The sequence below is a fragment of the Petaurus breviceps genome, unplaced genomic scaffold (genome assembly GCF_028583685.1).
Source record: "Petaurus breviceps papuanus isolate PSGF00001 unplaced genomic scaffold, PetGlider_PUasm1.0 90721, whole genome shotgun sequence".
In the NCBI taxonomy this organism is placed as follows: Eukaryota; Metazoa; Chordata; class Mammalia; order Diprotodontia; family Petauridae; genus Petaurus; species Petaurus breviceps.
Window position 1 is genome coordinate 7322910 of NW_027187322.1, and position 23609 is coordinate 7346518.

The following is a 23609-nucleotide window of genomic DNA, read 5'->3' on the forward strand; positions in this document are numbered from 1 at the left end:
AGGGCTGGAGGTGCTATTGGCCAGAGCAGGGGGGATGGCCTGGCTCCACCTGAGGGCTGAAGGAACTAGAAGGTCATGCTGAGGACAAAGAACAGAGGGAAACATGGAGCTCTGAGATTCAGGGAGAAATCCAATGAATGACCTACTTTCCAGTATCTTCTACATGAAATTCAAGCTGCTTGGAGGATCTCTACAGTCCAATACTGATCTCTTCTGGACTTCCCAGGTCATCATCTCTCTGAGTCCCAATTGGGGTGCCCATTTATGCCCTTCCTACTCTGTGACGATGGCATGAGGATCTCCTGGAAGAAATCAGCATCCTTCTCTAAGGAAGTCCGGAGAGGTACCAAGGATTTGCTAGGAAGGACTCCAATGGAAATGATTCAGGAACTGAAAAGGGGACTCCAAATCCACCCACAAGTACTTAGGGAACAGCTTTTTCTCTGGCAGAACCAAACTGGGTATGGTGGGGAGCACAAGAGAGGAGCGCCGATTCTGGTATCAGAAATGGGGGGCGGGGGAGAGGCAACTCAGCAGAGCCAGGTCTTTATTGTGTTTAACAAGGTTCATTCATCGGCATCCCAAGGGACACCTTCCAAAGCAGCAGGTCACCCATCTCAGTGGGAGTAATCTTCAACTCAACAATTCTTTATTAAGTTCCTAAGTCCCAGGCATTATACTAAGCCTTGGGCACACAGAGACAAAAGCCAAATGGTTCCTGACCTCAAAGGAACTTACATCCCACTGGATATGGCTCCCTCCTGAGACAGCGTCCAACCCCGGAGTGGAGAACCTGTGGCCTCTTCTGTGCAGTCAGGATTCAGTCAAAGGGCCACACTTGAGGACCTAGAGGGCCACATGTGGCCTCGAGGCTGCAGGCTCCCCAGCCCTGGTCCAACCTTTCCTCACCATTCTATTAATCCCTCATGCATCACAAAGCTAAAGGAATCCCCGTGGCACTAAACACAGCCAGGCCCTGAGCTAGAGCGCCTCTCAGGATCCCTGAGAAGCCCTTCCACCTCTGGGAGAAGGTCCCCAAGAAGAAAGCACCAGCTGTTGTTGCTGCTGTTCGCTCTTTACTTTTGAAGAGGACCACTGACGTCACGGGGCAATGTCTTGACTTGCAGGCGAATTGAACTGATGCGTGTCAGAGCTGTGCAGAGTTGCCCTTGCTGTCTCCCAGAGTCACAAAAGTCCAGCGGCAGGACAAGAGTCAGGAGGCCTGCTGATGGCCCGGGAGGCAGCAGATGACCGTGGGGCCCTGGATGTCTGACCAAGATGGGGGGAATCTGCGCATGCTTGGGGCAAATGTCCCTCCAACTCACTGATGGGTCTGAGGCCTGAATTAGCCTGTCTACCCAGACGGGCTAAACCCAGCTGATGATAGCCGGCAGGCAACTAAATTCAGTCAGCTCCACAATTATTAGGAAGCTCTTCTGGCCTCAAAGCCGTCACCGTTGCAGCCTGCTAACCTATGTCTGAGTCTTGGGTCCAGAATTTCAAAGTGAGAATTAACTGCACCAGTCCATTAGTGCGAGAGCTTAAAAGTCAGGCTGATTCATGTCTATGCCTAAGTCAGCATTTTGGAACATGTGCCTTCTCCCCCTGGTGTTATTTCTAAGAAGGAAAAAATGATTATAGAGGTCTATGAATTCAAAACATCTGTTTGGAAATAGCACCTTGGAGCAGTTCTGAAGATAGGGAAGGGCTGGTACTTCAGTCCCTTCCTGCATCCTATGGCTACAAACAGGCTTGCTCCAGATAACAGAAAACCCCCAGACTCAGCTGCTTCCCCTGGACACCATTCTGGATGACTGCAACCTAGATTTACCAAAAAATGGATGCCTTCTCTCTTTCCTCAGTCTGCAGCGGTGAATAGAGCCATTCTGATTACAGCACAAAAGAATGCCAACAATCAGAGCCATGAGCTCTCTGAGCTAGAAGATACGTCAAGGCCCTCTAGCATCACAGAAGCACAGATCTGGAGTAGAAAGGGACACTGAGGAGGGGCAGAGCCAAGATGGCAGAGAGAAGGCAGGGACCCGCCTGAGCGCTCCCAGACCCTCCAAGCAAAGAATGCCTCAGAATGAACCCTGCAATGGCATCACCCACAGAAGGATTCCAGCCCCAAACTGAAAAGGCTGGCAAGAAAGGTCAGAGCAGAGAACGGTACAGTGTGGGTGACACCAGTAGAGACCTGGCCCCCCAAACCAGCAGCCGGCATTTGAAGCAGGGGCAGCAGGGGCTGCCAGCACTCTCAGTCCAGAGGGCTGAGGGGCATGGACGCCAGATGGACAGAAGATTACAGGAGTCCCTTTGCTCACACTGGGAACAGGACTGTTGTATTGCCCACACTCAGGTCTTGGTTGCAGTTCTAGGTGAGGTCTTAGGGTGAGGAAGACACTAGCACACTGGAGCTTGGAGTTCCAAAAGAGCCCGGATGCCAGGCACAGTTCCAAGGTGGAAAAGAGTCTTTGTGGCCACTCACAGACCAGAGAAAAGGCTAGGATGATAGTGAGCATCCCTCTTCTTAGATCATATGGAAGAACTGAAAACTTAGACCCCCAAGCAAGAAGAGCCTGATGCTTCAGACAGTGTCCCCTCCAGCTCAGGAGAAGAGCCCAGCTTAAAAACAGAGTTAAAAGTCAAGAAATGGGCAGGAAAAGGAGTAAACAGCAAATGAACCTGACCACAGAAAGCTGCCATGGTGACCGGGAAGATCAAAACACAAACTCAGAAAAGGAGAGAAAAGTCAAAACTGCTACATCCAAACCTTCAAAGAAAAATGCGAGTTTGTTTCAGGCCCAAAAATTATTCCTGGAAGAGTTCAAAAAGGATTTTAAAAATCAAATAAGAGAGAAAGAGTAAATATTGGGAACAGAAATGAGAGTGACATGGAAAACCATTTTTAAAAAAGTCAATAGCTTGGTAAAGGAGGCACCAAAAATAGTGACAAAAATAAAGCCTTGAAAAACAGGTCAAATAGTAGAAGAGGCTGTAAGGACAAACGCCCAGCACACCCAGGATGGCTGCTAGCACAGGCTCACAGGCTCTTTGGTCGTTTTTCTAAAAGAAAGCGACTTTAAAGGGGTCAACAATCTTACTTTAATTACATATATCTATATATATGTTTGTGTGTATGTATAATATATGTATACACACACACATATCTCACTTAGTTCAGGGGAAAAAGTCAATACCCTGAACTTCAGAGAAAATCCAAACAGAAATTACAAGCAGAAAAAATACAGGGAAAATAGCACACATCAACCGACAGGGCTTCTGCCAAAGCTATACATACATAGTTCTGAGGGGTGGGGAGAGCAGCGCTCCTTAATGGCTACCCAGAGTCCTGTCTGGCCAAATCACACAAACACTCTTCCTATGAGTGAGTCCCAAAGCAAAAACCTCACCTCAGTGTATATATACCCTTCTTCAAAGCCAAAGGGCATCACAACGCTCGTGACCCACTGCCTAATTACAAAGTAACAAAAGGTGTGGTTCTTCCTGGAAAAATAAGCCTCCCCTAATCAAGTTTCTCTCGTTGAGCTCCATGTGAGGCCTATTAATGGGGGGGGGGGGAGATCTTAAACTCCCATTAATATTACAGAGGCACAAAAATCCACTGAAGACAAGAACTTATTAAGAAGCAAAACTGACCAAATGAAAAAGGAGGTATGAAAATTCACTGAAGAAAAGAATTCCTTAAAAAGTAAAATTGACCAAATGGAAAAAGAGGTACAGAAGCTGAATGAAGAAGATAATTCCTTAAAAATTAGAATTCAGCAACTCTAAACTAATAACTTTATGAGATATCAAGAAACAACAAAACAAAACCAAAAGAATAAAGAAATTTTTTACAAAGTAAAATACCTCATTAGAAAAACAACATGGAAAATACATTGAGAAAATAATTTAAGAATTACAGAATTACCTGAAAGTCACAATAAAAATAATAAACCATACACATTATCTTTCAAGAAATTATCAAGGAAAAAAACCAGAGGGTAAATTAGACATTGGAAGGCTCCACTGATGACCTCCTGAAAGAGATCCCAAAAGGAAAACACCCAGGAATGTTGTAGCAAAACTCCAGAGCTCCCAGGTCAAGGAGAAAATATTGCAAACAGCCAGAAATAAACTCTTCAAATCCTGTGCAGCCACAGTCAGGATAACACAAGATTTAGCAACTTATACATTAAATGAATGGAAGGATTAGATTATGATTTTCTGGAGGGCAAAGGGGCTAGGATTACATCCAAGAGTCATCTACCCTTCAAAACTGAATATAATCCTTCAGGGGTGAAATGGATATTCAATGAAATAGAGGACTTTCAAGTATTCCTGATGAAAAGACCAGAGCTGAAGATAAAATTTGACTTTCAAATACAAGACTCAAGAGAAGCATAAAAAGGTAGACAGGAAAGAGAAATAATAAGGGATTGAATAAGGTTAAGCTGTTTATACTCCTACATGAGAAGATAATACTTATAACACCTAAGAATTTTCTCTTTTTTAGGGCAGTAAGAAGAAGCATACATAAACAGAGCATGCAGGTGTAAGTTGAATAAGATGGAATAATATCTAAAAAAACCCCCACAAAATTAAGGGGCAAGAAAAGAGAATGCACTGGGAAAGGGGGAAAGAAAGAGGTAGAATGGCATAAGTTATCTCATATAAAAGAAGCATGGAAGGGCTTTTACAGTGGAGTGGAAAATGAGGGAGGTGAAGGGAGCACTTGAACCTTATTCTTGTCACAGAACTGGCTCAAAAGAGGGAATAACATACACACTCATTTGGGCATACAATCTATGGTACAAGATGGGAAAGCAGGAGGGGAAGGAGATTAGAGAAGACGGGGATGATAAAAGGGAGAACAGAGTGGGGGAGGATAAAAATCAAGACCAAAACCCTTTCGAGGACAGAAAGGTAAAAGGAGAGAGAAAATAGATAAACAGAAGGGAAATAGGATGGAGGGAAAAACACAGTACTCATAACTGTGGGTGGAAAAATTAGAGCATTTTTTCTGATAAAGGCCTCATTTCTCCACGATATTGAGAATTGAGTCCATTTCATAAAAACAAGAGACATTCCTCAATTGATAAATGATCAAAGGATCTGAACAGGAAGTTTTCAGGAGAAGTAACCAAAACTATCTATAGTCATATGCTGTCAATCACTATTGATTAGAGAAATGCAAATTAAAACAACTCTGAACTGCCATACCACACCTATCAGATTGGTTAATATGACAGAAAAGGAAAATGAGAGATGTTGGAGGGGATGTGGGAAAACTGAGACACTAACACATCGTCTGTGGAGTTGTGAACCAGTCCAACCATCCCATAGAAGAGCTATGGCCAAAAGGCTATACAACCATGCTTACCCTTTTACCCAGCAATACCACTACTAGGTCTGTATCCCAGTGAGATTTATGAAAGAAAAAGAACCCATATAAACACATTTATAGTAGCTCTTTTAGTAGTAGCAAAGAATTGGAAATTGAGGGGATGCCCACCAATTTGGGAATGGCTGAACAAGCTGTGGCAGATGATTGTGATGGAATTACAACTGTGATAAATGGGCAAGCAGGATGGTTGCAGAAAACCCTAGAAAGACTCACATGAATAGATGTAAATTGAAGTGAGCAGAACCAGGAGACCATTACATCACAGTATATTGTACAGAAACAGTAATACTGTACAATGAGCAACTATGAATGAGTTAGCTCTCAGCAATACGATGATCCAAGACGATTCCAAAGGACTCGTGATAGAAATGCTGTCCACCTCCAGAGAAAGAACTGCTGGAGACCAAATGAAGATTGAGGCATTTTTTTTGCTTTCTTTTTTCTTTTTCTTTTTCTTCCGCTGTGCTTCCTTTCACAACAAGCTTAGTGTGGAAATATGTTTTGCTTGACTGCACATGTATAACCTTTAGCAAATTGCTTGCCTTCTCAATGAGGAGGGAGTGGAGGGAGGGAGAGCATTTGGATTTCAAAAATTTTAAAATCAAACGTCAAAAATTGTTTTTACATGTACTAAGGGGAAAAGCAAAATATTAAATAATCTTTTTTAAAAAAAAAGAAAGAAAAAATAAAGGGACCCTGAAGTTCATTGAGCCCAATGATCTCATTTTACAGATGGGAAAGCTGATTTACAGAGATGTGATTCACCCAAAGTCAAACAGCTGGGAAGCATCTAAGTCAGGATTTGAATTCAGTGTTTCCTGACTCTCAGCCCAGCCCTCTCCTTTGAGCCACACAGCTGCCCACATCTAACAGGCATTTCCTCCATATGGTTCCCAACAACTGACCATCAAGCCTTCCCTGAAGACCTCCAGTAATGGGACAATCTCAAGTACCCCTTTCACTCTTCAAAAGCTCTAATCAGGAGAAAGCTCGGCATGATATTCCAGCCAAAATTCTCCCCCTGGAGCTTCTACCCATTGCTCTAAGTTCAGTCCTTTGGGACCAAATATATATCTATGTGTGTTACATAAATAACATGTATGCATGTGTGTGCACATGTGTGCATGTGTGTGTGTGTTTTCTCATTCTCCAGGAGAAACATTTCCAGGTCCTTCATCAATCTCGACTTTTTACTGTCCCAGTCTTTCTCCTTTTGCCATTGTCTAGCTCAGTGGCTTCAAATAGAAACAAGTAGAAACCACTGACCTGAGCATAACGATCCCTGTGGACCAAACAGTGACTCAGAAAATCACATATCTTTATACCCAATAGGAAGTACCCCATCAGCTGTCCTCACACTGAGGACAAGGACCCAAGGCTCTGTGCTCTGGCTGACCTGTGGTTTTCCTACAGACCTGGCCCGTCCAGAGCTTGTCTGCCTAGAGCAGGGAACGATGGGACAAGCGTCACCCACGCTAGTCCTGGTCACTCTGCATTCTACTCATAATGAAGAATCCTCAACAGCCACAACAAGCATGTAAGTGGCTGTTTCTCTGAAAAGCCCTTACAAGCCATGGGGGTCTCAGGCTATGGCATTCATCGGTCCTGTTCCTAGGACTTTCCCTTCCAGTCAGAGTGGTAGGGAGAGGTATGACGTGGGCACAGATAAGTCTCACACCTGGTGATGAGCAATGGGGGCAGAGATAACGGTAAAAACAGTAACTGCCAATATTTATAATAGTGCCTACTATGTGCTAGGCATGGTGCTGAGGCCTTTACAGTCATCATATCATTTGACCCTCACAACAACCCTGGGATGCAGGTGCCACTATTATCCCCATTTCACAGATGAGGAAACTGAGGCAAACAGAGGCTTAGGGACGTGCCCAGGGTCACGCAGCTAGCTCTAAGGGGAGGTAAGAGGGAAAAGGGAAAAACCCAAATACTTATTTCCTAACACACACCCCTCTTCTTTATATGAACCATGGTTTAGTCAAATCTCCCCTACCTTGCACTGGTGAGGTGCAGCCACTGTAAACTATAGTGAATTTCAATCCATTAGATTCCACCCCTCCTTCTACAGCTGTTGAAGTATTGGGGGGTGGGGGGAGTGTCATCCAATATGTCCCCCGCCTCTCTGCTTCCCAAAGCAGTCTCTTAACCAACAGCTCTAGGACTCTGATTACCTCACTTTCCCCTCTGGCTCTCGGTTCCCTCACCTGGAAAACAAGGGGGTTGGACCTGCTGACTAACATGATCCCTGAAAGCTCTCAGACCTATTATTTTACAGGAATAATCAACCCCAATGGTTCATCAGAAAAATCTGATTTTATAGACATGTATTGCTAATTCCATGCCAGTTAAAGGGGCAAAAGGGTGCAGAGGGGGAAGATGGGGACCTTCATAGTTAAAGTTTCAACCTTAGTCCCAGGGGATGGATAATCCTATTAACTACACTGGGGAACAGATCTGGAGGCCTGGGAAAGACAGTTAATTATTAACTCCTGGGAAACATAAGCGGAAAACACCTTTCTAAAAGGCAAAGGTGTGGAAAGGGAACCAAGATGCTAGGCTTGTCCTTATCACACTCAGCTCACCACCTGTTGAGAAGAAAGGGCCCAGGGAAGGAGACACTGGGGTTCTCTAATTCTTCACGCCCCCGAGTACCTGGGAAGGGATGACGTTACTCGGCCATCAGACAGCTGGAATGGTGGTGGTGTCAGAGAAAAGGAGAACAAGGCTAGGAAACCAAAGGTGATGCTGCCTTCTCTGCTGGCCAGACAGGCTCCAGGAAAATTCGTTAGGAGAGAAAACCCTTCCTGAATGTCCAGTCATTCCTAGGGCACGTTCCCTACAGGACAGTGAAACCAGAGCTCTTCACACACATTAATTATACAGAAGGACTCCTTGGTTTGACATTTAAAGCCTTTCACGATCTGGCTTCTGCTTGACTTTCCAAGATGATGTCACATTACTCGAACTCTACCCTTTGCTCTATGTTCCAGCCAAATTAATCCACTCTCTTTTCCTCAAATATGACACTGAATCTCCCACCTTGGGGCCTTTGCCCAAGCTGTGTCTCATGGCAGGGATGTTGTCAACCCTCTGTGGAAATTCTAGTTCCCATCCAAGGCATCACTCCGGTTACACAACATACAACGTGTCTTCCCCGATTCCTTCAGGGAATGTTTCCTCCACCTCCACAAAAATTACTTTCCTGTTCCTTTGTATATATATGTTACCTATGTGCCTATCCTCACACCAGAATGTGACCTCCTTCCGATCACAGCTTTCCTCCTTGGCTTTCTAAGCCCACTTCTTAATTCAGTGCCTAGATCACAGTAAGCCATCAGTGGCTTGCTGAGCTGAATCCAGGAATTAATCATTAATAATAACAGCAGCCATCATTCATATCATGCTTGAAGGTTTGTGAAATGCTTTACAAATGGCATCTCATTTGGCCCTCACATCAACCCTGGGACACAGGCGCTATTATTCTCCACATTCCATCAAGGAAGAAACGGAGGCTTGCCCAAGGTCACATAGCAGAAAGGTTCTGAAGCTGGATTTGAACTCAGGTCTTCCTCACTCCAGGCCCAGCACTCTATGCACTATACCACCTGGCTGCCCAAATGATTGTTGGATGAGTGACATTTGTAGCAAGAGGCTGAACTTGATTAAATTCAATTAGCATTCACCAGCACCTACTCTGTGCAAGGCTTTGCATCTTCTAAGAAACCTTCTGGTAACCCTCCCAGACGTCCGGAGTAGATAAATGGCCACAGCACCCCACTTGGCTGAGTCCGTGTTCTACAACCCCCCAAATGCAGAAGTGGTTAGAGTGTGACTTGTCCAGAGGTGGAAGGCAGGGCTGGAGTCGGCCCACAGGCTTGAGACTAAAGCGAATGGCACAATCTCCACCATCGTAGGATTTTCTGGGATTTAGTTCCTCACTCAGGGCAGCTACCTGACCCTTCAGAGAATAGAATGCTAGGCCTGGAATCAGGAAGACTCATATTCAAAAGCTCAAATCTGGCCTCAGACACTTACAAGCTGTGTGACCCTGAGCAAGTCACTTTACCCTGTTTGCCTCCGTTTCCTCATCTACCAAATGAGCTGGAGAAGGAAAAGGCAAACCACTCCAGGATCTCTGCCAAGGAGACCCCAAATGGGGTCACAAAGATCAGACATGACTGTGAAATGTCTGAACAACAACTTCCTCATTCGAAGTATGGCATCAAAGAGTTAAGGCTGGAAGGCATCAATACTTCTTTCTGGGTTTCAGCATTCTCACCCTTTAACATGAGGGGGCACAGGCAGCAGGGAAATGGTGTTGCTACCACATTCAATTGAACATACATCTCCATTTAAAAAAACAAACAATTATCTAACAGAATTCCCTCTTCATATACAGCCCTCCTCTAAACCTCACTGTGAAGGTGGGGTGCCTGGGGCTCTTTCACTAGTGTACCTCTGTCCCCTCGATACATGCACACGCACGTGGCCACAAGTTTAGTGATAACACAGTGCCAAAGGCGAGAGGGATTTCACACACCAGGAACGTGGATATCTTGGAAGAACTCTGCCAATCATCCCATCTCACCAAGTCCTGGCCCAATCATTATGGAATCCTGGCATCCACTCTGGGAGTCAGACTCAGAAAGGCCATGGCAAACGTGGCGAGGTCCTGGGGAAAATCCCACGAAGTAACTAAAGGGGCCAGAAGTACAGAAGAGGAATAAGATGATGGAACATCAGGGAGCTGCCATTTTCTCTTGCTGAAGAAGGGGAGCTGGCAGCATTGGAAGTATGTGACTAGAGATGTGAAGTGCCCATGGGGTCCTGCCATGTTGGGAGGACCAGCTGGCTCTCCTCCATCTCCACCGAGCAGAGCACCAAAGGAAGCGTGAGCTCACGACCAACTCCGCATTTCCCTAGTCCCAGAGAGGAAGAGTCTGTAAAGACTGGAACGAGAAAACGAAGGGAAGAAAACAGGGTCCTTGTTTCCTAGAAACACTTAAGAAACAGACCAAACCAAATCCAGCTCCCCAGGGACTCAGGGAGCGTGTAAAGGTTTTCTAAGACTCCATCCCTGCCCTCCCAGGTGATCACAGGCTAATGGAAGGCTATGGCACATGTGAAATAAACAGTGTCAGGTGGTGTTTCAGAGAGGGGCAAGCAGAACATATGGGAGATCCATCCATGGTGGGGACTAGGGGCTGCTGGGAAGGCTTGCCCCGGAGAACAGGCTACCTGAGCTAGGATCTAAAAATCGGTAGGACTCCAAGAGGAAAAGGGAGCACATCCACCTCCCAGGAGAATGGAAAATAGAGAAAGAAGCCCTGCTCACTGCAGAGCTGGGCTGGGGAAGGGGGATGGGGGTGGCAGGGGAAGGTGAGGAAGGGAATAATTGGACATAAGGCAGAAGGGGCAGGAAGACACCCGGCTGCAGAGGTCCTTGAATGGCAAAGAGGTAGAGGTTTTGGTAACAGAGAGGCCACTTCCAAAGCCCTCTGAGCAGAGGGATTGACTTAGACCTTAGAGCAGTGCCTAGAGCTTGCCATGTTTACTGACTGACCCACTGACCTCTGGGATCCACAGGAGGGGTGACTCTGGCTTGGGACCCAATCTGTCCTAGTACCAAAGACTAAATGTATGCCTCAAAGTCTCTGCAAGCCCTCAAGTCTGATTCTTTGTAAGTGAAAAGAAGTCTGTGGGAATATAGGGATATTCATCATAAAAGGCAACTTTAGACAGGCCTGACAATGGCTGTATTTTGGAGCACAAAAAGAGGCCCCTCCTCGTTCTCCCCTTTCCCTGGCCACTAGCTCTCAAACAAGGGAGCTCTTCTCAAAGGCAGGGAGAAGAGGCCAAGACTTCCCCAATATCTGGGACCAGCACAGACGGTCCGTTTCCCAGGGGAGAGGGCAGGTCACCACCCTGCTTTCCAACTTAGGAGAATTCCGCTCTGTTCCACAGCGAGCCCACCTCCTTGGGTTTCATGGCTGATAAGTGGGGGTATCCCTTTCCACATTTCATTCACTCGTCTACCCGAGGTAAGATGCCAGCTCCTCCCCCAGTAGACAAAAGCCAGACAAAGCAAGCAGTCTGCTTACAAAGAGAGAGCTCCCATGGATGCCACTGCCAACAGAACCCAATGGGGAGGGATATGAGTAACAGCCAGGGTGAGGGCACCATCAGGAGAGCCCCCAAGAGAAAGGACCTTCAGCCTTTGGCTCTTTGTGGGCAGGAGGCCGGGAAAGAAAAGAGAAAATGGGCTTACTCTAAATTATGGTGCTTGGAAAACTGTCCCAAGGCAGCTACGGGCCCATGGGACTGGTCTGGTAATGTGTGTGTCTCCCACAGACACTTCGGACAAGAGGGAGGCAGAATTGGGCACAAGTGCATCAGGGCAGGCTGTCTTTAGGAAGCTGCTGCTAAAGCGTGAGTCCCCTCAGCACCGAGTCTAGCTCAAGAACTCAGGCTGGAAGTAAAATTAAAACAAAAAATCTCCCCTGCCACTGAAGACGCAGTGATCAAAAATGCTAAACAGAGCAGAGAAAGCACCAGAATCATTCCCAACAGCTCTGCCAGCTCAAGGAGTGGGAAAGAAGAACGGGGCATGAGAGAGAACCATGGGCTTCCACCAAATAGGAGGAGGGTGGGAGGGAGCCCTCACTGTGCTCCTTAAGAGTCCAGAGGGACAAGGGGGTAGACGGCGAATGCCAACTGTCTGTGCAGGGATTTCCAACTTTTCTGGGCTAAGACCAGAACTTGAAGGGCCCTCCCACCTCCAAATCTCAGCACCTCGGTGCTGCAGTGAATACAGTGTCCATTCTGGAAGATGGGGTTCAATCTAGCCTCAGGCACTCACTAGCCGTGTGACACTAGGCAAGTCAACTGACCCCTGTTTGCCTCAGTTTCCTCACCTGTAAAATGGAGATAATAATAGCACTCACCTCACAGGGTTCTTGTGAGAATCAAATAAAAAAAATTATAAAGCGCTTACAAATTATAAAGTGTTTACAAATAATTATAAAATGCTCATAAATAATAAGTATAAAATACTTATATATAATAGTTATAGAGTATATAATAATTATAAAGTATTTATAAATAATTATAAAGTGTTTATAAATAATAATTCTGAAGTATTCATACATGATCATTATAAAAGTTTTAAAAATAATAATTATAAAGTACTTAAAAATAATAATTTAAGGAACTTGCAAACAGGCACCTCCCAAGCCCTCTATAATTAGTGGCCAGTGGTAGCCACCACCATTCCCACCACCACCATCACCATCACCATCATAGGAGTATTTTCATTACTGGTTCCCTCTAATGCCCCCAGAAGCTTTATGAGAGCCCACCATCACCCACAATCAAAGTACCCTAGTATGCGCAAGGGAGCAGCCCCTGGAGGTCTTCAAATTCAACCCATCACCCCCGTTCCCCCGGGCATCCAAAGAAGGGAAGGAGAGCCCAAGGGTAGCAGATGGTAAGTGTCTCAGCCAAGATTCTAATCCATTCTAATCTAATTCTTCAGACCCATGCAGGGCCCTCTTCTTCTACACACACATACACACACACATACACCATTAGTTAAGTAAAGGGTGCGGGAGAGATGAGATGCCCAGCACAAACATTCTTAGCTGCCATTGTATATTGTGGTCCCAGACTGACCCATCAACCAAATGTCAAGGTGTCTCTTACAACCTTTTGGTTAGGGATGGGGTTTGGTTAAGAAGAGCCCACTCCCTTGCAAACAAGCAGAGACCAAGACAGAGGCTGGAAGGAGCAAAGGCCGTTCTTCAGGCAACGCAGAGAAGGCCTGTAAATAGTACTAAGCGTTGTCCTTATTACAACTGGGCATGAGGACATGTGATGAACGCTGAAGGCTTAGGATGGGAGTCTGACTGTTTTCATGTCTGTTCTCCAGATGACTCAGACACTTGCTTTCCCAACATCTCTCTTCCTGCAGCGCTTTCTGACAACAGAGATTTCTATGGAGTTGTTGAGGTACAAAGAGCCATAAAACACAGAATATGGAATGTCATAGATTGGAAGGCCCTCAGAACATAGAACATGGGATGTCATAGATTAGAGAGCCCTTGGAACCTAGAACATGGAATGTCATAGACTGGAGGGTCCTCGGAATGTAGAACATGGGATGTCAGAGATTGGAGGGCCCTCAGAATGTAGAACATGGAATGTCTTAGATGGGAAGCCCTCAAAACATAGTATGTCAGTATTATCAGACTTTTGAATATCAATTGATTTAACATTCTTTGTTCAGTTTCCACATGGTAAGTGGGCAAAAGTACTGTGCTAGATGCTGGAGGAGACAGTGCCTGGTTTGTTGAATTACATATGGGAAATGTGGCTTCTTCATTCCACAGAAGGCATCCAGAAAACTTCTTGCATACATTTCAGGGTTCATGTGTGAGTGCACACACACACACACACACACACACCATCTTCAAGCCCAATGTGGACCAGCTCAGGCTGCCTTAAGAGTTGCCTTTCAAACCTGGACTGGCCTGGTTCCAAGATCCCAGTGGACCAGAGGGTTCATCCGCGTGAGCGCTCCCTCCAATGACTCAGATTCTGCCTGTCTGACCTAGACAACTCTTGACTGTGTTCTTCCCTGAGCTCACCTCAGGAGATCCACCCAATGTGCTGGGGGCTGTTTTCCAATTTGCTGTAATTCGTGGATATTAAAGGAATGGAAAGACCTGAGCTCCACAAAGGAAAGGGAGCTCCAGATTACCTAATTCAGAGTTTAACACATAGCCTGACATGCAGCAGCTATTTAATAAATGCCTCTTGACTTAACTGAGAATCTCAGTCATTCCCAGCTCTGGCTGACCATCTGACTGGTTCCTTCACCTCTCTGAGGCTGATGCCTCAGCTGTCAAATGCGGAGAATCTGGCCCTCTCTAGCCCAGGTCACTGAGGACCCTAGGAGATGATGAACAGAGAGTCTTTGCTAACTGAGCTTTTACGACAATGTTGGCGGCTCTTTGCATAATTACTACCATCCTACCGATGCCTTTGCTGTTGGTCATAATTTCATCTTTCTTTTGCTGCCAACACTTTTAAAGTTCTGTGTCCAACCTGGGCATCATCATCATTATTATAACTCTTCGAAGGAGAATGAGAGAGACCTACATTCAGTCAAAAATGGGACATGGCAACACCAATATTTCAAGAAGACAAACAATGTGGCTTCTCTTCCCCAGGCAGCAACCAAGGCCTCCCATCTGAGCCAGGGCAGGACCTGCATTGGCCAGAGGAAAGTCATTCCATGATCTATCTGTGCCCTAGTTTCAGTGAAAAAGCCAGATCTCCACGTGGCATTCAAAGCTTTCACACAACAAGCATCCAGTCACCCTTTTCAGTTCATGATGGCAGTGTTTCTTTGGCTAAAGGTCAGAACTACCAGAATGAGGACCAGCCATCACACCTGTGCTGGCAATTCAAGGAATGCAAGCCTGAGCCTGGTAACCAAGTCCAAGGTCATCCCATCCACGATGTTTAGGATCAGGGAGACCGCCATCTTGTCTGCTTTCCTCATTCGGCCAGTCCGATCCCCCCGGGCTCACTCCCTTTCTTAAGACCACAGAACCAGAGAATGTTGGAGCTGTTGGTGACCTTAGCAATCATCTGCTCAAGCCCATGTACAGAGTCCCAAGGAGCCTTGAGGAGGTGGTGGCACCCCTGCTTTCATGAGGCTGTTCAGTAGGACATTTAGAGGTCAAAGAGGTGACTGGTTCTCCACTGGACAAGCCACCCACGGCCATTTAGAGTGAAACAGCAGTTGGTGAGTCCCAGACCTCTGGGGCTGCCATGCTAACTCGGCTATGGGGAACCTGGCCTCCAGCTTCTGGGGTTCACAGAGAAGAGGTAGAGACTCATGAAGAAACACTTGGGGAGGCAAACGAGGCAACTCACAGCCATCTAATCAAGGGCATAAGAAAGGGAAATTCTCAATTAAAGAGAGCTCAGAGTCCTCAATCAAGCTGCCTGCCTAATAAATTACATACAAATTAAGATAATGGGATAATCTTGATTCAGTCAAGCCTCCCAGACTTAGAACTTAACCCTCCAGCATCTGAGGTGTGGCAGGGAGGAAGAGCTGCTTTGGTCACCCTCACTGGACCTGCAGCTGGGGGAAGGAGGTCTGAATCCCGCCACAGACATCCTGAGTTCTGTGACCCTAGACAGAGCCTCAGTGTCCACATCTGTAAAATGGGAATAAATAGGACTTATTGTCCTAATGTGGTTTGGAGTGAGAGGCATAGACTTGGTGCTGAAAAGGTGCTAAGGCCATCAAGTGCCGAGGGCGAACATGCGACCCAGAAGTCAAATGGCTCAGACAAGGTCTCTTAGCCAGCCAGTGCCAAAGGTGAGGTCTGCCACCCCAACAAGGGAGACTTTGAGGGACTCACTCCCCTCAGTTTCCCCAAGGAGCCCCAAGGCCCATCTGGAAGCTGAGGCTTCTGTGCCCCTTCGTCCTGACCTTCCTGGCTCCTTCATTACCAGGTGGAAATGAGATAAATGACAGTAAGAGAACTTAGAACTTCTCACATGTTCTGCCGACGTCAGCTGCTCTCAGGATTAATAAAGATGACAAGCAGAAGGGCAATGACTCAGATAAACCCGTGACTCTTCTAGCTGGAAGGGGCTTGGCAGGTCACCGAGTCTGAGAACTAGGACTCCGAGGTAAAATGACTAGTCCAGGGTCACGGAGGCAGTAGAGGACAGAGCTGGGATCTGAGCCTCCTCTTCAGACGCAAGTGCAGAGGGCTTTCCACATTGAGCAGCAGGGAGGAGTACAGCCCGCTCCCAGGGCACAGAGTGGGGGCTCCATGGATCCCCAGAAGCCTCACCTCTCGTTCCCCTTGTGATTCCTCTGTCCCAAGCCCCATGGCCAGCAGGCATGGTGAATATCTGCTGTCCTGTACCTGGAGTCTGGCAGGCCTGGGTTTGTATCCTGCCTCAGACAGGTACTGGCTGTGTGGCCCCAAGAAACACATGGAGTCTCTCTAAGCTCTAGATTTCATCTCTGTGAGGGGGGATAGGAGAGCCCACTCTGTACCAGGCTTGACCGAGGAGTTCAAAGGCCATGGGTGGACAGTACATGATGTGGTCAATGTGAACGGTCATTAGCAAGGGCAGCCTCGACCCAGGCAAGAGGCCAGAGAAGGGCACATATCCCAGACGTCAGCCCTGCCCCAGGTTCTTTCTGTCCCAACCCCCTGAAAAGGCACCTAAAGGATTTTCCAGTCACAACAGCAGCGGGTCATGTTGGCATGGCGCTCTGTGCTTAGTAAAGTGCATGGAGCCCAGCATAAGGCTTACCCCACAGCTCCTCAGAACCGGCCCATGAAGGAAAACAAATGAAGGCCAGAGAGCTTTGCTGCTAATCGTGGCAGTGCAACTCTGAGAGGCCTGGGTTAGCATTCATGGTGTCATACATAGGCTGAGAGTGAAAAAGGGCCTTGGAGACCATCTAGACTGCCCCCATTTTACAGATGGGGAAACTGAGGACAAGGTGACTGATCCAAGGTATTTACACTGGGAGCCAAGGTGCTTACACAGCAAGGTGAGGGCTTATCCCACTGTACTAGGCTGCCTTCAAGGCCAGGCTCTGCCCCTTATTAATATCTCTAGGACTGTGGGGAAGTCACTTCCCCCAAAGGGAGGCCCCTCCCGGCTCTAAATAACATGTTCCCACTCTGGGCCTCACTCCCCTCCAAGGGACCCAGAGAAGCCAAATTACCCAATGGACATGCCCAGAAGCAGCTAGGGCCAGGAGATTTCCAAAAATCAATTTCATGCTCAGACTTAGGGCCTTCCAATTATCCTGGGGCTCTGGACAGCCAAAACACCATGTGTTCTCAAAACTCATTGGTGTGCTGGAAGAAATTGGAGACCAAGAAAAACAAAATGGCAGTCTTGGGCAACCAACAAGGTCAGCTCTGCTTTCTGAAAAACAAAATATTCCTTATGAGTCAGACTAAGAAGGGGCATTACAGGTGGTCTTATCCAACACCTAAGGCCTAGATGGGGAAGTGCCCAACACCACCATCTTGTGTCTCCTTTCTTCTATCTGGTGCGTCCTTAGAAAGCACATCGGCAAGCTTATTAACACTACGAAAAGGAGGCATAAAGAGCCAACCAGCCCAGCTTTGCCCTAAGCAGCCCTAATAAACATCCGACCTTCAAAATCTATAGGGAAGTGACCCAGAACTGATGTAGTATGAACGTGTCCTCAGCACAGAAGTGGTCAAAGTCTATGAAACGTTTTCAAACCAGAAACAGAAGCTATCAACATCATGTGAAGAAAAAGTGCCAAGTCACTAGTAACCACAAAGACGATAGAAGACAGACAGAGAGTTCGCTGGCAGGGCTGTGAGAAAACAGGCACACTCTGGTGCCATGCTGGCGGGTCCGGGGGGCACTCTGACAATGGGGAGGAATAAATCTGCCTGGGATTGTGGAGTGAGGTCAGGACGTCATTCACATCCTTGGACTCAGGGATCCTGCGACTTGGCAGATATCCCCAAAAGGTCAAAGACCAAAATCAATCTATCAGCATTTACTGTGTGCCAGTACTGGATCTGAAATCATGGGACCCACATCTGAATCCGGAAACCTCTGGGGAGCCACAGAACTTTCTCTGGGCCTCAGTTTCCCCACCTGAAACAATGAGGGGGCTGGAAGGAGATGATCTCTAAGCTTCCTTCCAGATCTAGCTCTGCGATCTTTTGAACAGAAGGAATTCTGAGAAATCCAAGAAGACCTAGATGAACTGGTGCTGAGTGAAATCAGCAGAACTAGAAAAATGGAGGCCACGATACCCACAGCCATCTAAATGATGATGTGTGAGTCCCAGAGGACTGACCAAGAAACACAGCTACTTCCATTTGGTAGGAAAGGTGGTGGGCTACAGGGGCAGAAGAGGGCATGCCTCATACTGCTACAGGGCTTAACTTGAAGCCAATACAGATTAATTCCTTAAAAAATAGAAATGCAGACATGTGAGTGAAGATATTGAAGGATTGTGGTTATTAGGAAGCAATTAGGAGGTGAAACAACAAGATCTATTTTTCAAAGGATTTTTTACAAAGAGTAGACACACTCTTTTCGCCTCTCAGACACAGGCATCTCTCTGGGCAGCACAGAAGCCCTTTCCTGCCTCAAGCAGAAGACTCTCAGCCAGGCCAAGCAGGTGGGTTTTGGGTTTTCCCCTGGCCTCATCCCTCAGGCCATGAATCCCAGCAGCCTCGGAACCAGCACCATCTGAGAGCAGTTCCACTGAGAGGAGGCAGGGCCAGGGACACTGCAGAATTTAGCGGCAGGAGAGTGGCTGGGCATCCTTTGAAGTTCCCTGGCTGTGCGACTCTGGACAAGCCACTTTACCACTCCGTTCATTCATTTTTAAGCTGGCAACAAGGCATTCGCTTTCCTCCTCAGAGAGGTGTGGGGGAAGGAAAGAGCATTTCTGAAGCACCCCTGCATGCCAGGTCCTGCACCGAGCACTTTCTACCGTCTCATTTGATAATGAGAAGGAAGTTTGGGGAGGAGTTGGGAGAAAAACATGCTGTAGAAACGTGAGCATTGCTGTGCTCTCTCTCTCAGTGCCGGGAATGCTGATTGTTATCTCTGGGCTCAGTCCTGTAACCAGATGCTTCAGAATGCCATTCAAGGCCTCTCTCATTAGGGACAGGCAGGCATTATTCTCCCAAGCAAGAACCAAGGGAGGCTGGCAGAGGAGAGTTAGCTGGCAGGGCCAGGAGCCCAGAAGGGGACAAGCAGTGTCTGCTGAGCACGGCCACCTGAGGAGGGAGGGAGCCCAGCGAGAGAGAGACGTTCCATGCCTCCAAGAGGATCCCAAATGGAAGAAGGTGGAGGGAAAGGGGAGCAAAGATGGAGCCCATCTTGTCCCATCCTGTGGACTTGGAAAAGAAGAGGGAACATAGAAAGCCAGCAGGAAGGACAGAGGACCTGCAGACGGGGATGCCAGTGGCCATCACTGCCCGGGGCGGCAAAGCCAGGACAGCGGAGGCTGAGTGACGGGGGGAGGAGTCCTGGACCGCCAAGCTCAGCCCTCTGCCATGCCAGCATGTACCAAGTGCCAGCTTGGTGGGCACCAGCTTATTTGGGAACATAAAGAAACAGGGGAGCTGCTTGGCACAGTGGGCAAGTTCATTAACCTTCTGTAACATGAAAGGCTTGAACAAGAAAACCTCTCGAGTCTCTTCCAGGGCTAGATCTCAGACCCTCAAGAATGCTCCCACAACCCGGGAAGGGAAGGGGAATAGGAATTCTCTCCATTTTTACAGATGGGGAAACCAAGGCACTGAGGTGAAATGGCTTGGCCAAAGGTCTTCTGACTCCAAACCCAAAGCTCTCTCCACTAAACCTCTGCTATCCCCCAGCTAAAGGACTTGGCCAGGCCCCTACCCTCTCTAGGCCTCAGTTTCCTCATTTGTAAAACAAACAGATCACACCACATGATCTCTGAGGTTCCTCCTTCCAACCCCAGCTCTAAAGCTGTGAGTCTATCCCTTGCTCCCAAATCACAGTCTGGGAGCACAACGGCCTCCCCAGCTAAGGCAAGTCCATGCCTGCACAGCTGCTTGGGTCCCTCCAAGGCTCCTTCAAGGCCCATGGGAATTTTCTGAAAGTCAGTCACTCAGACAATAAGCATGTATCAAGTACCAGGCACTGAGCTAAGTATTAGATAGAAAGGAAGGCCCAACAAGCCCTGCCCTCATGGAGCCCCCAGTCTCACAGAGGAGACCAAAACTGGTGGCTGACGGACAGCTGACGGTCGCTTTGGACAGAGCCGCCTCCTGACAACAGCTTGTCTCAGACTACGGGGTTTCTCCAGGGAAACTTGTCATGCTCAACACCCCCAGGCTTCCCTGGGTCCTTCCGATTTCTCCTAAAGGACACACATCTCCCACCTCCACACCTTTGCAATGGCTGTCTCTCCCACCTAGAATCCCTTCCCTCCTCTGTGTCTCCTAGGAAGCTGAGCTCATGGTCTTTGTACTGGGGGAAAGGCCTCCCCTTGCCTAGCAGCTCCTTAGCCAAAAAGAAAACCCCAAAGCTCCGTGCCTGCATCTTGTATACTTTCTGCAGGTATATTTTTATGTGCTGATAGAATGTAAGCTCATTGAGGGCAGGGCCTGGGTCACTGTCTTTATATCCCCCATGGTGCCTACTGAGCACAGTATACAGCATACAGCAGGCACTTAATAAATTCTTGCTGCCTGATGGATCAGTCACTTCATCTGTGTCATCCAGAGAAGACCCAGCACAGGGCCTCGGGCACCTTCCCCAAGTGACTTTCCACATGTGAGCTCAGAGAGTAGGAGGGGCATTATCAGCACTTACCTGGAAGCAGAAAGTGGCCGGACACAGTCACCGAGTCAGGCTCTCCCCGATCCCCTCGAATCCAGCGCCCTGTTGGAGAAAACACAGGTGAGAGGGGGTGAGCATGGAAAGAGACCATCAGTATCCCCAGCTTGGCCCTTTGTCAGGTTCAGAGGCTAGTACCCTCCCCGGTGCTGCCCAGGGACACCTTGGTCAACAAGGGGAAACACAATTGTATCCGTCGGCATTGACCCCAAGCATCTGGACTGCATTCTTAGGAAGGGAAGAGCTCCAACCCTAGCTTCCTGTTAACAACCCATATGTTTCAGCCAGAATTTTGTCATCTCAAACAACGATCTGAGCTTCTTCTACCTTGTCCTTGTCAAGAAATGCCTGTCAGGCTGATACTATAAACAAGTCAGGGGAGCAGGGAATAGTTCATCTGTCAGATTTACGGAGCATGGAGGAATCTGTGACCAAAAGAGACACAGAGAACATGATGAAATGCAGAAATGGGAAATTCTGGGGCGGCCAGGCAGCACAGCGAGTAAGAGCACCAGCTCCAGTGTTGGGAAGACCTGAAGATCGAATTGCAGGCTCAGACACTTAGCACCCACCCAGAAACACCTGGCCGTGTAACCTTGAGCAACTTACTTAACCCCAATTGCTTAGGGGTGGCCAGGTGGCTCAGTGAGTAAGAGCGCCGGTTCCAGTGTTGGGATGACCTGGATCAAATCCGGGCTCAGATACTCAGCACCACACCCAGAAATAACTGGCCGTGTAACCTTGAGCAAGTTACTTAACCCCGATTGCTTAAAAAAAAAAAAAAGAAATGGGAAATTCTGATTACGTTACATGGAAAAGTTTTGCACAAAGCCAAGGCGGTCAAGGCTAAGAGAGAAACAGAAAACTGGGAAAGAATTTTTACAACCAGTGTCTCTGATAAAGGCCTCATTGCTAAAATATACAGAGAACTGAGTCAAATCTATTAGAATACAAGTCATGCCTCAATTGAGAAATGGTTAAAGGACATGCACAGGGAGTTTTCAGAGAAAGAAATTAAAGCTATTTTTAACCAAATGAAAAAATGCCCTAAAATCACTATTGATTAGACAGATGTAAATCAAAACAACTCCGAGGTACCACATCGCTCCTTTCAGATTGGCTAACATGACAAAACGGGAAAACGATAAATGCTGGAGATGTGGGAGAGCTGGAACTGAATTCATTGTTGGTGGAGCTGTGAGCTGGTGCAACCATTCTGAGAACAAGGGCTATAAAAACGTTCTTGCCCTTTGAACCAGCAATACTGCTTCTAGGGCTGTATCCCAAAGAGAACATAAAAAAGGGAAAAGGACCCATGTGAACAAATATATTCGTAGTAGCTCTTTCTGTGGGGGCCAAGAACTGGACAGTGAGAGGATGCCCATCAGTTGAAAAGTGGCTGAACAAGTTGCAGGAAATGAATGTGATGGAATATTATGGTACCATAAAAAGTGATGAGCAGGCAGACTTCAGAGAAACCTGGAAAGACGTATACAGACTGATGCTGAGTGAAGTGAGCAGAACCAGAAGGACACTGTATACAGTGACAGTCAGTGTGGGACTTTGATAGACTCAGCCCTTCTCAGCAATGCAAGGACCTAGAACAATTCCAAAGGACACATGATGAAAATGCCACCACATCCAGAGAAAGAACTTCAGAGTCTGAATGCAGAGTGAAGCCAACGGTTTTCTTTTTTGTTTTGTTTTTTTCTTTCTCATGGCTCCTCCCAGTCATTCTAATTCTTCTATACAACACGACAAATGTGAAAACACATTTAATAGGAGTGTGTGTGTAGAGCCTATATCAGATTGCACGCTGTACTGGGGAGGTAGGGGTGGAAGGAGGGAAAGAAAATTGAAAACTTACGGAAACAAATGTTGAAAACTAAATAAATAAATTCACTTTAAAAAAATAAAACAAAATAAAAAACAAATGCCTTTGTCTTGCTGATTTCTGATGAGATGAGGGAGTCAGGGCAGGAGCCTATGGGCTCCTGGGGAGCACGGACTGGCTTTTACCATTCTTTGTACCCCCAGTACTTGGCACAGGGTCTGAAACAGAGTGGGTGCTTAATAAAGGCTTGGTGCCCATTCACTCACTGACCATTTGATATCGACCTTGTCTTCCATGTCCCAGGATGCTCCCTGAGCTCTCCTGAGAAAGAAGCCAGGCAGAAATACCCTGTCATCTTCCTGTGGTCTGGCCAGGATTACTTGGGGGAACAGGAGAGAATGTTCTTCTCATCCATAGGGAAAAACAAATAATTTTGTCTCTTGCCTGAAGGCATATTTATTGCTGCCTGTAAAGAGGCATGACACAGTAGAAATCGCTGAAGCAGGAATCTGGGGCCCTGAGTTCAAATCCCACCTCTGCTACATGGTAGCTGTGAGACCTCAGGCAGACCATTGCCCTTCTCTGGTCTCTCCCCATCAGTAAAGTGAGGAGAGTGGCCTAGCTGGCCTCCGGGATCCCTCAGGGCTCCTGAGCTCTGGCCCTGCGACCTACTCCCCCTGGCCAGAATAGGGCCCCACATCCCCACCCCTCCCCTGCCATGCCTTTCTGGAGCACATTCTGCAGAATCAGCGCATTGTCTCATTGGCACCAGAAAAGCCATCTGGTTTCTGTGCTTATGGGCCCAGGGAAAAGAAAATGGGGGCGTGAGCTGTGGCGGGGCTCTGGGGGAATCGAGTGAGGCAACGATCTCTGGGGACCAGGACCTGCCATAGCAGGAACAGGAAAGAGAGCCAAGGAAGCCAGACT

The 23609-nt window shown here is 47.3% G+C and overlaps 1 protein-coding gene across 1 annotated transcript in view; it reads right to left on the bottom strand.

The window, feature by feature from the left end:
• Window positions 1-23609, bottom strand: part of SHANK2 (SH3 and multiple ankyrin repeat domains 2) — a 698541-nt gene that overhangs the window by 632689 nt on the left and 42243 nt on the right. The window contains exon 2 of the mRNA XM_069066555.1: window positions 20825-20893. The gene's annotated coding sequence lies outside the window, so the exon portion shown is untranslated. The remainder of the gene's footprint in view (window positions 1-20824; window positions 20894-23609) is intronic.